This window comes from Bos javanicus, chromosome 1, assembly GCF_032452875.1.
Source record: "Bos javanicus breed banteng chromosome 1, ARS-OSU_banteng_1.0, whole genome shotgun sequence".
Taxonomy (NCBI): Eukaryota; Metazoa; Chordata; class Mammalia; order Artiodactyla; family Bovidae; genus Bos; species Bos javanicus.
The window spans coordinates 17,706,237-17,725,245 of record NC_083868.1 but is presented as its reverse complement, the minus strand read 5'-3'; positions in this window follow the sequence as shown (position 1 = coordinate 17,725,245).

Sequence of the window (19,009 nt, the reverse complement as noted above, 5' to 3'; positions counted from 1 at the left end):
ATTTTAACCTGGCTTTCTAACCATTATTTCTTTTAAAAATATTATTTTTCTCTTTTCTTATATTAAAAATAATGAAAGAGTTTTCATAAAATAATGCTTGCAATAGACTATCTCAAAGTATAAATTAGTGGTCATACATCTTCCACATAATTTCTGTTTGAATTTGTGGCCCACATCTCCACCCTACTCTTTCATCTAAGTCTTAAAGCCTGATCTACATGACAGCTTAAAAAGACTCCCAAGCCTTCTTGCTTTCAGACAGCTTCGGTCAATGGGAACCTCAGAAGAAGGTGGACAAGGGAGCATAGTCATAAGTCAGTAAATAAGTGTTAGTCGCTCAGTCACGTCTGACTATTTTGTGACCCCATGAACTGTAACTCACCAGGCTCCTCTGTCCATGGAATTCTCCAAGCAAGAATACTGGAGTGGGTAGTTTCCTTCTTCAGGGGATGTTCCTGACTCAGGGATCAAACCAGAGTCTCCCACACTGCCGGCAGATTCTTTACCATCTGAGCCACCAGGGAAGCCCCAGCACAGTCATGTCAGGGTGCTTATTCTTCTGGGTTCATCCATGACTCAACACTGGGCTGGCTCTGTCTCTGGATGGAACCAGTGTTTCCCTCAAGGTGATCTCTCCTATAGGACCCTCCTGGATACTGGTCCTTTTGTATCTAGGTCCTTTTGCCTTCTAATCATATTTACAGATCCATCCTCTACTACCTAATGCTTTGCATCTAAAAAATAACATTATTTCAAATTACATGAAGAAACTAAATTGTCCATTATAATTAAAACATATGCAAGATTACCTATTTGTCCACACTGGGCCTTATTATTACTTGATCATAAATGATTTTAACCATATTATCACTACAACTTCATGTATACTATTTTAAGAAGAGACTATGGTTATTCGGTCCTTTATTTAAAGATTAACATTGATTACAGAATATTATTAATAGGATCAAAATACTAGTGTAGTAAAGAGCCAAAAAGTAATGTGCAATTCAAAAACACTGATCACATTTAAAATTATATTTAGTGTTTTAACTGCTTATCTTAAATATTCACTTTAGAAAAGCTATGGAAAAATATCTAGAAAAGTATATAAATAAAATAAGTATTTTCACAACTTGGAGATAACCAATTTCATTACACTTCAATATATTTTCTAGCCTTCTTCACTGCATGCTAAAATAATGCAATAAATAGATATTGATGATCGATATAAATGTAGATAAAGAGATTTAATAAAGTTTTATTCATTCTTAACATGTTTTATGAACTGATTATCTTCCATAATTATGTATCATCTTCCTTTCTTATTTGATAGACTCTTATTTTTAAATAAACTTTTTTTGATTAAGTTACACATGATCATAACTAAAAAATGTAGTAATTATTAAAAAAAAAAAGTACATTCTTTCATTGCTCATCAAGATGTCTGGCTCTCCTGAGAACACAGGGGACTCAAACTATCTTCCCTCCTCAAGTGGTAGGCATGTTAATGTTACTTGCTTTGTCCTATGAAATTGATATAAAGTGTATACAGGAGTAGATATGTGTGTTCTTTGAGTAGTCTTTTCAAGTTTCTCTTCCCTTGCAACAGAGAGATTCTGGAAACAATCTGTCTGTCTCCATGGACTTGCCTATTCTGCACTTTTCATATAAATGCCACAACACAATTTGTAACCTTTTATGTCTGGCTTCTTCCCCTCAGCCTTGTGTTTTTAAGGTTCAGCCACGTTGAAGAGCACTCCTCCCCTCACCTTTTTGAGTCTTCATCAATGATCCAAGTTCTGGAATGCTTATTAAACACAAATGAGGCACTGCTTAATATACCATATCTTTGCAAAGAGTTTGTCCATTTCATATTATTTATTTACTATTTTAGGAGCAGAAAAGTGTAAAAAGCAAAATATATTTGATTTTTTAGCTCATCATTATCTGACCAGAAAGTAATAGCCCAATGACAGCTTCGGAGCTTAAAGGAAAATACAAAAACTTATTTCTTGTTACAATAAATTCTCCTAAATGTTTCTAAAACTATGCTTGGCTTTTAAAAACATATCCACCTTCTATAACTCAGTGTGAAAGAAGATATGAATCACATAAAATTTTAAAAATTTAAATAGATATGTTCCATGAGCAACACTCATTAATGGCCAGAGCACTGGAAAAGGTGTTTTTATCCCAATTTCAAAGAGGGGCAATACCAAAAAATGTTCAAGCTACCAAACAATTGTGCTCATTTCATATGCTAGCAAAGTAATGCTTAAAATTCTTCAAGATAGGCTTCAACATTATGTGAACTGGTATGTGAAGAAGGAGGACTAGTGGGTGATAGAGTAGGAGATGGTAAGATAGCATTACCATTCAATGGAAATGATTTTGAGCAACCTCTAGGAGATAGTGAAGGACAGAGTTGGATATGACTTAGCAACTGAATGACAATAACAAAGCAGTATTGCAAAGTTCAATAAAGTTATTAAGTACAAAAAAATTATAGTATTCTTTACTCTATTTAAATTCCTGATCTCTAGTGATGAATATCTTTGTATATTTATATAAGTTGAGAAAAGTAAATTAATTTCCCTGGTCTCACATTTTTTAATGCCCAAGAAAAATGTTCAACATAATACAGAGAACATTTTCCATATGTACACAAATCTATATTTATATACCTTATGATTCAGATTCAAAATGCACTCTACATAGAGTGAATCATTCAAATTTAACCTATGAAATGAGATAATAATGGCTAAAATTAAATTATTTTTTATAGTTTTAATGCTTCAGAAAAACATATTTAAAACTTAGAAATAGATTATTATTTCCTTATTTAGATTATAGATATCAAATAATTTACTTCATTTTAATTCCAGATATTTCATTAATTACTAAAAAATGGTATTCCTCAGTGAGACCAATAATTGATGAATGCAGTTTTTAACCCAAATATCAATTTATGGGTGGTATATTCAATAATTTTTCCTTACCTTTTAGTTTCTTGCTTCACCTCACCCCTATGACTTCTAAAACTTTCCTAACTGGGCAGAATATTTTGTGTTCTTTCAATAAGAAAAGTAGCCATGAGGCAATAAGACAGGTTCTGACTATCCCCTTTCCCAACTATCACATCTTCTAAATAGTAATTTGATGCAGCTGCTATATTTGCATTAATAAAATTGGCAGCTTTCATCATTAAATTCCACCCACTGCTTAATGCCTAAAGCTGTAAAAACATGAGAATTAGCAGAAAGAGGCTCAATTAGAGAAGAAAATGGAGGCTTTGAAACTATATATTACCACCTATAATCTTTCATAGTGGGAAGAAAATCACAGTTAGCCCCTGGTCACATGTGGAATATACCAAGTTATTCCATAGTGGAGGAAATGTAAATCAGAGGACATTGTTAGAGGAAAGTTAAGTCTATGTTGTATTGTTGGGTTAAGTAAATACTGACAGAATGAAATCATGAGTGTTGCGAATGTGACAACTTATTCAAAAACTAAATGTGAGATAGGAGAATAATTTCTGAGAAATTGCATGTCTGATTATGTAAAGCACTAGGTAATTTTTAAGTGAGAAACATTTAAACTAAATTTAAACATTAAATATCAGTGATATATTCAGCTATTATATATATATACACACACACATATGTGTGTGTATGAGTTTTCAAGCCTATTTAATTTCAGATTGTGAAGATTACAGAATAAAGATACACTAGCAGGGATGTAAGTAGTAAGCAGGTCACCAAGAAATGATATTTTATGGGTATCTTTGATTTTAAAGTCCCTTTTACTATGCAGTAAATATAAATAAGGGATTTCCCAGGTGGCTTAGATGGTAAAGAATCGGTCTGCAATGCAGGAGACCTAGGTTAGATCCCTAGGTCAGGAAGTTTTCCTGGAGAACAGAATGGCAGCTCACCCAGTATTCTTGTCTGGAGAATTTCATGGATAGAGGAGCCTGCAGGCTACAGTCCATGGGGTGGCAAAGTCTCAGACATGACAATGACTAGCACAAATACAAGTATATAAATAAGAAGTCCATCTTCCTCTTCATGCCATTCACTTAAGATATGCATATTGACTTTGGTTGTCCACCATGTAAGATATTAAGAGTAGAATGATCCTTGAAACCAAAGCCAAATTATACAGAACTACCAAGGATGGATCAGTCACTCCATTTTGTAATACAGATCCATATGTATTAGGTTAAGAGCCACCTCTATCTAGGTCTCAGAGCTTTGGTTAGGGGAACTTTTAGGTGAGATTCTTTTGCTACATACTTGACTAGATCTCTGCTTTGTTTTTATTTACAGATTACTGAGACTCCTTTGTCCACTGAGATTACTGTCTTTCAGAATTCACAGGTCCACTCACAACCCAATAAAAAAAAAAACACAATTAAAAAAATAGGCAGAATATCTAAAAGCAAAACAAACTATGTCTCCAAAGAAGGCATACAGATGAGCAAAAGGTACATGAAAAGATGTTCAACATCAGTAATTATTCACTTCAGTTCAGTTCAGTCACTCTGTCATTTCCGACTCTTTGCGACGCCATGAACTGCAGCACACCAGGCCTCCCTGTCCATCGCCAACTCCCGGAGTTCACTCAAACTCATGCCCATTGAGTCAGTGATGCCATTTAGCCATCTCATCCTCTGTTGTTCCCTTCTCCTCCTTCCCCCAGTACCTCCCAGCTTCAGAGTCTTTTCCAATGAGTCAACTCATTGGAAAGAGTCAACTCTTTGCATGAGTTTACTGGAGTTTCAGCTTTAGCATCATTCCTTCCAAAGAACACCCAGGACTGATATCCTTTAGAATGGATTGGTTGGATCTTGTTGCAGTCCAAAGGACTCTCAAGAGTCTTCTCCAACACCACAGTTCAGAAGCATCAATTCTTCGGCGCTCAGCTTTCTTCACAGTCCAACTCTCACACCCATACATGACCACTGGAAAAACCATAGCCTTGACTAGATGGACCTTTGTTGGCAAAGTAATGTCTCTGCTTTTGAATATGCTATCCAGGTCGGTCATAACTTTCCTTCCAAGGATCAAGCATCTTTTAATGTCATGGCTACAATCACAATCTGCAGTGATTTTGGAGCCCCCAAAAATAAAGTCTTACATTGTTTCCACTGTTTCCCCATTTATTTCCCATGAAGTGATGGGACCAGATGCCATGATCTTCGTTTTCTGAATGTTGAGCTTTAAACCAACTTTTTCACTCTCCTCTTTCACTTTCATCAAGAGGCTTTTTAGTTCCTCTTCATTTTCTGCCATAAGGGTGGTGTCATCTGCATATCTGAGGTTATTGATATTTCTCCTGGCAATCTTGATTCCAGCTTGTGCTTCTTCCAGCCCAGTGTTTCTCATGATGTACTCTGCATATAAGTTAAATAAGCAGGGTGACACTATACAGCCTTGACGTACTCCTTTTCCTATTTGGAAGCAGTCTGTTGTTCCATGCCCAGTTCTTACTGTTTCTTCCTGACCTGCATATAGGTTTCTCAAGAGGCAGGTCAGGTCGTATGGCATTCACATCTTTTTCAGAATGTTCCACAGTTTATTGTGACCCACACAGTCAAAGGCTTTGGCATAGTCAATAAAGCAGAAATAGATGTTTTTCTGGAACTCTCTTGCATTTTTGATGATCCAGTGGATGTTGGCATTTTGATCTCTGGTTCCTCTACCTTTTCTAAAACCAGCTTGAACATCTGGAAGTTCATGGTTCACATATTGCTGAAGCCTGGCTTGGAGAATTTTATTATTATTAATGCAAATCAAAACTACAATGAGATACTAATTCACACTGGTCAGAATGAAAATGAAAGTGAAAGTCTCAGAATGATCATCATCAAAAAATCTACAAACAATAAATGCTAGAGACGGTGTGGAGTAAAATCCCTACATTGCTGATGGGAATGTAAATGGGTGAAATCACTATGGAGAGCAGCATGGAAGTTCCTTAAAAAGCTAACAGTAGAGCTACCACATGATCTTCCAGTCCCACTTCTGGGCATGTATCTGGAGAAAACCATAATTTGCAAAGATACATAAACTCCAATGTTCACTGTAGCACAACAGCCAGGACACAGAAACAACCTAAATATTCACTGACAGATGAATAGATAAAGAAGTGGTACACTTATACAATGTAATATTATTCAGTCATAAAAAAGAATGAAATAATGCCATTTTCAGGAACATGGATATGGGCCTGGAGATTATCATATTAAATCAGGTTAGCCAGACAAAGACAGATGTCAGATATAATGTGACATTGTATGATATCCTTACATGTGGAATCTAAAACAAACAAAAAAAAGATACAAATAAACTTACATACAAAAGGGAAATAGACCCACAGACAGAAAAAAAGCTTATTGTTACCAAGGGGAAAGAGGAAGTGGGGTAAATTAGGAGACCCAATGGGATAAACTGAGATTAACATAAACATTTGTTGTTCAGTCACTCAGTCGTGTCTGACTCTTTGTGATCCCATGGACTGCAGCACACCAGGCTTCCCTGTCCTTCACCATCTCCCAGAGCTTGCTCAAACTCATGTCCATTTAGTTAGTGATGCCCTCCAATCATCTCGTCCCCTGTCATCCCCTTTTCCTCCTGCCTTCAATCTTTCCCAGTCTTTTCCAATGAATTGGCTCTTCACACAGATGGTCAAAGTAGTGGAGCTTCAGCTTCATTATCAGTCCTTCCAATGAATATTCAGGATTGATTTCATTTAGGATTGACTGGTTTGATCTCCTTACAGTCCAAGAAACTCTCAACAGTCTTCTCCAACACTACAGTTCAAAAGCATCAATTCTTTGGTGCTCAGCCTTGTTTTAGTCCAACTCTCACATCCATACTATATACTTTATGTATAAAATAGACAATCACGAGGACTGTGTAAAACACAGGGAACTATATACTCAATATTTTGTAATAACCTATAAGGGAAAAAGAATTGTATATAACTGAATCACTTTGCTATACACTGGAAACTAACAATATTGTCAATCAACTACACTTCAGTTAAATATCATTTAAAAGGAAAGAGGAAGCATCCTTTACAACTTTACAAACATCTCAGTGGATTGGATAAATGGTTCACAGCTTCAGCCCATTAAGAGCTTGAGACATTCTTCAGAATTGGTAAATATATCTCATAAATATATAGTAAACCATAGATTATTTTTCCAGAGCTCTAAAAATTACTAAAATGTTAAATCTCTAATAGTCAAACATAAATTAAAATTATAGGTGATATGCAGCCTCCCTAAAATGGACTACAAATATATATATATATGATATGTAATGTACATATTAATACATAATTTGTTTCATTGTATTGAGATCCAAATTTTTAATGATAGTATTATTCAGTTTTACAAAATTATTTTTATCTGAATACTATTAAATTCAAATGATATGCTAATACATATAGGCTTCAAAGAGTATTAAGACACATACACTGATTCATCAACCAAAATTTTATTCAGGATCTACAATCAATGGCAGGCTTAAAGCTTTTTAAAATAGATAGCACTGTTTTAATTAAAAATGTCAGCAATGTAATTACTCCTTAAGCAAAAGGCCACAGAGAGGAAAATTGGATGATACTTAAATTGAGCATATGAGAAAATTAATTTGCATTTAAAAACTGGCAATTAGACATTCTATGGGAGTATAAGAGATCACACTTTCAAGTTTTTCACTCCTGTGCAAAGTAGAAATCCTTGAATTGTATTCAAAGGAAAGCTGAAAATCTCTAGAAGTATGGAAAATAGCACTAGTTGCTGTATCTAAAAATTCATGCTATTTCTAGGGTATTTCAGATTGTACTTGATCATTCAGGTGTTTGTTTCTTCATTCCAAATAAATATGCAGACTAAACTTTCAAGTCCCCTTCAAGGTCTAAAATGCTGAAACAAAATAAATAAATAAAATAAAATGCTGATATTTCTGCATAATTTTTGTGGTGTCTTATATAATTTCCAAAATATGCACTGTTCTTTTATCTGAACAGACTGGTCATTTAAGTTTACTCAGCAGGATGAAACAATTGTTTTTCACCTAAATTCTATTACACTCTGTAGACAGATTCTTTATTAACAGTATCCTTCTTTTATAATCTATATCTATCTCAATATAGATAATGTATTCGTTTGTGTACATCCCTGACACAAAATCCGCAAAGGAGAAGTGCTGAATTCATGTGACTGAAAGATACATTTGCTTGTCAAGCATAATTATTGCATTATAATTTTATAAATGGAAGGTAGTCTTACCAATTAGATATATTCTACAATGGGCCATTTCACTAAGAATGATTTCCATTTTGTCTTTGAATGCTTACTTTGTTTTTCTTTTTCTTTGAGAGTCACTGCTATAAGCAATAGATGGATGATGTATATGATAATCTGTACATTAAAAGCACATCATTTCCCTGATCATAGCAATGTTTACCTTTTCCTCCCCTTCATCTGGATCTGATTTCATACTACAAGGAAGAGAGTAACAATGTCCATTTTCCATGTATTTACTTATCATGTCTTTCATTCTGTGAAACTTCATTTGCTTCATGCTTCTAAAGAAAAATTTAAACTAAATATTTTTGTGCCTTTTGTGTTGCATTTTACTAAAGCTTTATAAAGAATTGCATTGTAAAATATTAAATAATGAAATAAAGCTTTTCTGATAAGTATTAAATATCCCTACTCATTTAATGAGATCTGACTGAAGAAGCCATTATAGTCTGAGTCTAGGAGAGCAAAGTTTAAACGTCACTAATAATTTAGGTATTGTTTTCTTATTTTCATATGTCAACATATTTCCTGGATTTTATACTCTTTCAAATCAATCTAACCTTATTAAAAGCCTTCTTTTTTCTTTTAAGTAATTTCATTTTTTCTAAGTATTTATGAGACAAGACTACTTTAAAATTTACTTTTTCTTATAACAAATGTTCTCAGATGATATTATTAAACTATAATGTTTCCTCCTGGAGTCAAATGAATCAAAGTTTAGTGGGACACAGTCATAATCTGAGATGGTTTGTTAATGTAAGAGTATTCCTACATTTTATTCCTTTCTAGGTTTGTGGATATTCTGAGTGGCAATCATCCTCATCATTAGTGATTAAAAGAAATTGAAAGAGACACGTGTACCCCAGTGTTCATTGCAGCACTGTTTATAATAGCCAGGACATGGAAGTAACCTAGATGTCCATCAGCAGATGAATGGATAAGAAAGCTGTGGTACATAAACACAATGGAGTATTACTCAGCCATTAAAAAGAATACATTTGAATCAGTTCTAATGAGGTGGATGAAACTGGAGCCTATTATACAAAGTGAAGTAAGCCAGAAAGAAAAACACCAATACAGTATACTAATGCATATATATGGAATTTAGAAAGATGGTAACAATAACCCTGTATGTGAGACAGCAAAAGAGACACAGATGTATAGAACAGTCTTTTGGACTCTGTGGGAGAGGGAGAGGGTGGGATGATTTGGGAGAATGGCATTGAAACATGTATAATATCATATAAGAAACAAATTGCCAGTCCAGATTCAATGCATGATACAGGATGCTTGGGGCTGGTGCACTGGGATGATCCAGAGGGATGGTATGGGGAGGGAGGTGGGCGGGGGGTTCAGGATGGGGAACACGTGTATACCCATGGCAGATTCATGTTGATGTATGGCAAAACCAATATAATACTGTAAAATAATTAGCCTCCAATTAAAATAAATAAATTTATAATAAAAATAATAAAATAACAAAAAAAGAAATTAAAGTGTAATTTTTTCTCTCAACTTATTCAATGTTGCTTTTTATCTGAAATGCTTTTAAATTTCTTTTAATGTTCTTTTAGAACTGTAAATTTAAAGTTTTTTAGTTATTCATTTATAAAAAAAAAGTCTAACAACTTTTTTTGATTTTTCCCTCTGGAAGAGAAAGACTTAAGTATTGGAATGTTGTATGCCTTTTTTGTTGTTTCTTTGTTTTGGATTATTTTGAATGTGAATCTGAAGAATTTTGTGGTAGACCAGTAAGTATATGGCTGACAAAGAAATACATGTCTGGAACTGACAAAAGTGGTTTGAAATACAGTTTAGATTTTACAATTATTAATATATGAGGGAATGTGTTCATAAGAAGTTGAGGAGATACAGTTTGCTAACAGAATTCTAGGAAGAGCCAATAATGAGAGGAGATTGAATTAAGACACTTGAGAAAGAATGTTCAGGAAAACTACATGAAAACCCTGTCTTTAATAAAATGAAAGAAGAGAAAATCACAATAGAAAAGACATGCCAATGGTATAGAATGCTTAGAATAAAATTAAACAAGCGCTGACTTACATCCATTTGATTAAGCCATTAATCAAATTAAGCCATCCATTTGATCAGTGGGTTTATGAGGGCCACATTTATGAGTCATTCAGCAAAATGGTAAAAATGGATGCTTAAATGCAACGAATGAAAAAAGCTGATGAAGTGATGACCTGATTATAAACCATAGTTTGGATAATTTCCATTGGATAGATCAGAAAACTATACATAGGCAAGGAAAGAGCAGAGTAAGTATTGGGAGGAAGGAGAGATATATTGCATTTTTTTTTTTTTTTAAGTCTCATGACATCTACACTTTATCTGTTCCTGAAGGAGGATAATCCTTGACAGATAAAAGTTGAGTGGTAAGAGGAGTTGCTTGTTTGGATAAAGAAGCATGTAACATGAGTAGGTCAAAGTTCTGATGTAGTTATCATGAGTAAAAATGATGACTTAAAATCAACAGTAGGAAATGGATACTTAGCAGGAATGAAGGGTAAATGAAGTTATGCATCAGACTTGTGTGTGGGTGCTAATCTGACAAACTTGTCTGTGTCACAATCTACTTGCACACTAAATTTTACAGCTCCTTAAATAAAGTGTACAGGTCAGTTGTGCCCAGAGCCTCCTTAATGGTGGTGCCTGTATCCTTGTGGCAACTACAGGCATGACGTACAGGTGAGGTACCATTTCAGCATTCACTTGGGGAGGAGGCAGTACATATGGCTGGCCGTAGTCTCAACACTTGCACTTGGCATTGGATGACCAGTATGAGGCTGGGAGAGTCTGTGGTTCTTTAACTACGGGAGACCTGGTATTTACTCCAACTCAGAGTGTCTTAAAGAATGGCTGCAGCAAGCTAGACTGTTATCAATAGGATATGGGCAGTGATAACTGTAGCACAAGAAGAATTCATCATCCCATCCCTGGCTTAAAAATGGAGGCAGCCACATAAAATGGAATGTAGGTAGCCTCTAGATATTGTGGAGCTGGGCAGCTTGGCTACTTATATTTGCAACAGCCACATTAGTGATTATTTTAATAGTTCCTCAGATCCTATCATGGGCCTCCCAGGTGGCTCAGTGATAAAGATTCTGTCTGCCAATGCAAGAGAGGCAGGCTCAATTATTGTGTCAGGAAGATCCCCTGGAGAAGGAAATGGCAACCCATTACAGGGTTCCTTGCCTGGAAAAGCCCCTGGACAGAGGATCCTAGCAGGCTACAGTCCCCTGTAAGTGCTATTTTTCTTCATACTTTCTAAATGAAAGACTAAATTTTCATGGGAAAATTGAATAATCCTTAAGCTGCCTTGGATCTTCAATTATTTCATTCATATTTCAAAGGAAGAGAGAAAAGAGACTTTAATACAATATCTCACAAGTTAATTGATTTGGGTTTGGTGATTTTTGAAGCATATATTGCTATTGTGTTCTTGATATTAACCTCTGTGTTAGCATCCTGCTGTAGACAGACATCTATATAACAATGTGTTCTTTAATTGGAGCATTTTCAGTATCCTGTTTAAAAGGTTTTAATTATTAAATGACTTTGTGTGTGTGTGTGTGTGGTGAGGTCTGTACTGGACATCCCCTGGCTTGAATTCTTCTACTAAACTTTATAGTCCAAGTAAGCACACAGATTAATTATCTAAATAAGGCCCTGGACATATTCAACACTTCTATAGTGATTGTATCATATTAGGGATTTTTTACAATATTAATTTTAACTAGCTCAGCTTTTATTTTTAAGGAGTGACAAGATATGCCCACTGATAGTACTTTGAGTGTCTACAACATTAAGGGAAAAATTTGTAATACTTTTGTGCCTTTAAAGATGTCAGTTTTCACCTACCAAGTCAGCCTATGTTTTCTCAAAAAGGTGAAAAAATAATGAATGACAATCTCTTTAATATATATGCAATTCTTAATAATCATGAAGAAAATGTAACTGGTGTCATTGAACAGCAAACTGGAGAAAATCCCCTAGAGAAAAGTAAATCTGATTTTCCTGATACAAAGAAAAATACTTAAAAGGCTAATCTGTAATTCTGCTACTAATTTGAATATCAAATGTATCTGAAAAAGGATTTTCCTCATGTTGAGCAGAATTTTAAGACATTCCCCATGACCTTTATCTCCAGGTGTTAGTCCCATGATTATGTTTTATTATATGGAAAAAGAGGTGTTGTAGGTGTAGGGAAGATTACAGAGCAGTTGACCATAAAACAAGAGAAGTTATTCAGGTGATGCTAATCTAATCACATAGCTCTTTAAAAGAAGAGAGTTTTCTCACTGTTGGCAGATGAGGTCAGATAGATTCAAAGCACAAGAAAGACTGCCCATGCCACTGTGGGCTTGAAAATGGAGGGTGCACATGTCAAGGAATTCAGGTGACATATAGAATCAGAAAGCAGTTCCTGGCTAACAGTCAGAAAGGGAACAGGGACTTCAGTCTTACAGTGACAAGAAACTGAATTCTGCCAGCAACCTGAATAAGACTGGAATAAAATTCTTTCCCAGAGCTCCCAGGTAAGATGATGCTAAGCATCTTGTCTTTGACCCTATGAGAACTAAGCAGAGACCCAGTTCAGTCCTTCTCTATTTCTCAACTACAGAAACTGTGAGTTAATAAAAAATGTTCTTTCAAGCCACTAAGTTTATGGTAATTTGTTACGCATTAGTAGAAAACTAAACAGTCCTCAAAACCACCACAAAAGGCAATCATCTTTAGTTTTCCCAATTTAAAACAAAAGCAATTACCTCTCTTATAAGTATGCCAGAGTGGGTCACAAACATGACCTTAGTGCATGGCTGGTTTCTATTTCTATTAGCATTTTATTACTCTAGAGATATTTTAATGTTGTCTCCTTCACCAAGAACCAAGTGCACCAATGGCAATTTTAAGAATAAACAAATACTTTATCTCCCCATTGGGGAAAGAAAACCTGTAAAAGTTTGAAATGCACTAGTAGACTAAACCTCTTCACTGATGAACTTGCATTTTATTTGATGTATGTGATAGACTATATTATTTGCCCCAGCTTATTTCTATTCTATCTAACTTCATCATGGCTTAATTGTGGTTCATCATACTTTCACACACCTCATTGACTAAACATGAGACCTCGCCATATGGAAAGAAGAAAGAAGTAAAAGTGGGTCAGGTTGTGAAATAAAGCTGTAAGAGACACAGCCAGTTTCACTTGGTCCTTTTGGAGCTTCTACTACCTGCTATGAAAAAGCAGTCCCTGAGTTAATGTGAGATTTTCCACCTGGATTCCACTTTCGGGCAAGGTCCCACAATGAAGATAACATGGAGGTGACTTGGTCTTGATACAAAGTTGGGCTCTCTGCCCAGCACAGATGTATCCAGCTGACCCTAGGTGAAATCAGCTTAATCTCAACCAACATGCATAACTCTGAGTATGAAATAAGTGCTTATTTTCTAGTTGCTGATATTTTTGGGAGTTTTTATAATGCAGCATTTGTTATTGCTGTTTAGTCTTAGTCATTAAGTCATGTCTGACTCTTTTGGACTGTAGTCCAACCCCCTTGACTGTAGCCCACCAGGCTCCTCTGACCATGGGATTTCCCAGGTAAGAATACTGGAGTTGGTTGCCATTTCCTTCTCCAGGGGATCTTCCTGACCCAGGGATCTGATTTGTGTCTCCTGCATTGGTAGGTAGATTCTTTACCACTGGGGAACCCAATGCAGCATTATCTCAACAAAAATTTAATCAGTCCAGTCTTATGCCAGATACAATTCATGAAGAGTACATGATATACTATCTTGGGGATTGAAGAGGGCATTATTATTATTGGTACAATATAAATAATACTGCTTTTACTAACAAGTTTGAACCTGACATAATAAATGAGCAGTAATAGCTCAACATCTGAAATTTCCTTTTTATTTTCCATTGTGGTATTAATCCCCTTCAATTTAGCTTCCTCTCATCGATGTAAAACACAAGTGGAATCTTTAAAATACTATTAGCTATTACAGAATGTTTCATAAATTTTTACTACATCATTCACATTTAAAACACACTTTTTTTCTCTTAATTGAAGTTGATGGACTAGTCATAATTGCTTCATGGGGAAAAAAATATATATTTTTTAATTGGCTTCAAGACAATCACAGTAAACAATTATATCATTAGCAAACTATCCATAATTTTTACATGACTGAAAAATATACAACAGCAAATAAATTAGTGACAGTGAATAAATCATGTTCTTAGCTATTAAATAATCATCTTTGAAGATGGAACAGAAGCCTTTTACAGTTTGCTAGAGTAAAAGGGCAAGTTTAAAGTCCTCATATATTCCTGGGAAGGAAAAGGTTAAGCTGCTGGACTATAAAACGTTTAATTCAATTATAGAGAGAGGAAGTGAAGTGGCTCAGTGCTATCTGACTCTTTGTGACCCCATGGACTGCAGCCTACTACACTCCTCCGTCCATGGGATTTTCCAGGCAAGAGTACTGGAGTGGGTTGCCATTTCCTTCTCCAGAGGATCTTCCTGACCCAGGGATCGAACCCAGTTCTCTCGCACTGTAGGCAGATGCTTTACCATCTGAGCCACCAAGGAAGTCCATTATAGAGGGAAGGACATTCCAAAGACAGAAATAAGCCTCATCTGTTAAGAATATTAAAGACAAACTTTTGGGCCTTGGCAGGAACACATGACTTGTCTTCAGAATGCTTTTAGTAGAATATATCTGATTGGCCAGGCTTACTTAAGGCTGACAAACCTAGAATTTCTGAATTTACCTGCATGTTTCCCTGGAAACTGTCATGTAAGCTACATAACAATCTGACTATAAGATGGAAATATCTTATAAACTAAACTGCTCCACATTGCATACATGATGTAGAAAACTCATCTATTATCCTGGGCTGGGGCAATCTGAGAAGAAAATATCTGAGAGATGAACTAAGACAGCCAAGACCCCATGTTTCAACTATGCAGCTTGGTCTCTCCTAATATTTGACAATATACTTGAAATTAAAATGGGTATATCTTTCCTTTTCTCCTTTGTTTTTTGCTTCTTTTCTTTTCACAGCCATTTGTAAGGCCTCCGCAGACAGCCATTTTGCTTTTTTGCATTTCTTTTTCTTGGGGATGGTCTTGATTCCTGTCTCCTGTACAAAGTCACGTACATCCATCCATAGTTCATCAGGCATTCTGTCTATCAGATCTTGTCCCTTAAATCTATTTCTCACTTCCACTGTATAATCATAAGGGATTTAATTTAGGTCATATCTGAATGGTCTAGTGGTTTACTCCACTTTCTTCAATTTCAGTATGAATTTGGCAATAAAGAGTTCATGATCTGACCCACAGTCTTCTTCTGGTCTTGTTTTTGTTGACTGTATAGAGCTTCTCCATCTTTGGCTGCAAAGAATATAATCAATCTGATTTTGGTGTTGACCATCTGGTGATGTCCATGTGTAGAGTCTTCTCTTGTGTTGTTGGAAGAGGGTGTTTGCTATGACCAGTGCGTTCTCTTGGCAGAACTCTATTAGCCTATGCCCTCCCTGCTTCATTCTGTACTCCAACGCCAAATTTGCCTGTTACTCCAGGTGTTTCTTGACTTCCTACTTTTGCATTCCAATCTCCTATAATGAAAAGGACATCTTTTTTGGGTGTTAGTTCTAGAAGGTCTTGTAGATCTTCATAACTGTTCAACTTCAGCTTCTTCAGCATTGCAGGTCGGGGCATACCCTTGGATTACCATGATATTGCATGGTTTACCTTGGAAATGAACAGAGATCATTCTGTCGTTTTTGAGATTGCATCCAAGTACTACTGCATTTCAGACTCTTTTGTTGACTATGATGGCTACTCCATTTCTTCCTGCTCATGGTAGTAGATATAATGGTCAACTGAGTTAAATTAACCCATTCCAGTCCATCTTAGTTCACTGATTCCTAGATTGTTGATGTTCACTATGTCATCTCCTGTTTGACCACTTCCAATTTGCCTTGATTCATGGACCTAACATTCCAGATTCCTATGAAATATTGCTCTTTACAGCATCAAATACTGCTTCCAAACCAGTCCCATTCACAACTGGGTGTTGTTTTTGCTTTGGCTCCATCCCTTCATCTCTCTGGAGTTATTTCTCCACTGATCTCCAGTAACATATTGGGCACCTACAAACCTGAGGAGTTCATCTTTAAGTGTCCTATCTTTTTGCCTTTTCATACTGTTCATTGGGTTCTCAAGGCAAGAATACTGAAGTGGTTTGTCATTCCCTTATCCAGTGGACCACATTCTCTCAGACCTCTCCACCACGACCTGGCCATCTTGGGTGGCCCCAAATGCGTGCCTTAGTTTCACTGAGTTAGACAAAGCTGTGGTCCATGTGATCAGAATAGCTAGTTGTCTGTGATTATAGTTTCAGTTTGTCTGCCCATTGATCCCCTCTCTAAGTGTGTACCATCTTACTTGGATTTCTCTTACCTTCAAAGGAGAAAAGGAAAGATATACCCATTTGAATTCAGAGAATAGCAAGGAGAGATAAGAAAGCCTTCCTCAGCAAACAGTGCAAGGAAATCGAGGAAAACAATAGAATGGGAAAGACTAGAGATCTCTTCAAGAAAATTAGAGATACCAAGTGAACATTTCATGCAAAGATGGGCTCAATAAAGGACAGAAATGTTAGGGACCTAACAGAAGCAGAGAATGTTACGAAAAGGTGGCAAGAATACACAGAAGAACTGTACAAAAAATATCATGACCCAGATAATCATGATGGTGTGATCACTCACCTAGAGCCAGACAACCTGGAGTGTGAAGTCAAGTGGGCCTTAGGAAGCATCACTATGAACAAAACTAGTGGAGATGATGGAATTCCGGTTGAGCTATTTCAAATCCTGAAAGATGATGCTGTGAAAGTGCTGTATTCAATATGCCAGCAAATTTGGAAAATGCAGCAGTGGACACAGGACTAGAAAAGGTCAGTTTTCATTCCAATCCCAAAGAAAGGCAATGCAAAATAATACTCAAACTACTGCACATTGGACTCATCTCACATGCTGGTAAAGTAATGATTAAAATTCTCCAAGCCAGGCTTCAGCAATACGTGAACTGTTGACTTCAAGATGTTCAAACTGGTTTTAGAAAAGGCAGAGGCATCAGAGATCAAATTGCCAACATCCACTGGATCATTGAAAAAGCAAGAGAGTTCCAGAAAAACATCTATTTCTGCCTTATTGACTATTCCAAAGCCTTTGTGTGGGTCACAATAAACTGTGGAACATTCTGAAAGAGATGTGAATACCATACTACCTGACCTGCCTCTTGAGAAACCTGTATTTAGGTCAGGAAGCAACAGTTAGAACTAGACATGGAACAACAGACTGGTTCCAAATAGGGAAAGGAGTATATCAAGGCTGAATATTGTCACCCTGCTTATTAAACTTATATGCAGAGTACATCATGAGAAATGCTGGGCTAGATGAAGAACAAGCTGGAATCAAGATTGCTGGGATAAATACCAATAACCTCAGATATGCAGATGACACCACCCTTCTGGCAGAAAGTGAAGAACTACAGAGCCTCTTGATGAAGGTGAACGAGGAGAGTGAAAAAGTTGGCTTAAAGCTCAACATTCAGAAAACTGAGATCATGGCATCTGTTCACATCACTTCATGGGAAATAGACGGGGAAACAGTGGAAACAATGGCTGACTTTATTTTTTGGGGCTCCAAAATCACTGCAGATGGTTATTGGAGCCATGAAATAAAAAGACGCTTACTCCTTGGAAAGAAAGTTATGACCAATCTAGACAGCATATTAAAAATCAGAGACATTACTTTGTCAACAAAGATCTGTCTAGTCAAGGCTGTGGTTTTTCCAGTGGTTATGCATGGATGTGAGAGTTGACAATAAAGAAAACAATGTGTAAGAATTGATGGTTTTGAACTGTGGTGTTGGAGAAGACTCTTGAGAGTCCCTTGGACTGCAAGGAGATCCAACCAGTCCATTCTAAAGGAGATCAGTCCTGGGTGTTCATTGGAAGGACTGATGCTGAGACTGAAACTCCAATTCTTTGGCCATTGATGTGAAGAGCTGACTCATTTGAAAAAACCCTGACACTGGGAAAGATTGAGGCCAGGAGGAGAAGGGGATGATGGTGGATGAGATGTTTGGATGGCATTACCTACTCGATGGACATGGGTTTGGGTAGACCCCAGGAGTTAGTGATGGACAGGGAGGCCTGGTGTGCTGCAGTTAATGGGGTGGCAAAAAGTCAGACACAACTGAGCGATTGAACTGAACTGAACTGAACTGATAATTGAAATGATTAGTAAAACTTGACAGTGGGTAATGTCTCTGATTTATGGAAACCTGATTTTAAATCACATTCTTTGTGTATCTAAATCACCCAAAATAACTAGATTTAATTACAGCATTACGAACTGAACTGAACTGATATATTTATAAAGGGCTTGCTCCCTGGTGGCTCAGCAGGAAAGAATCTGTCTGCCAGTTCAGGAGACTCAGGTTTGATCCCTGGGTAAGGAAAGTCCCCTGGAGAAAGAAAATGGCAGCCCACTCCAGTATTCTTGCCTAGGTAATTCCATGGACAGAGGAGCCTGGTGGGCTGTAGTCAATGGGGTCATAAAGAGTCGAACTTGAC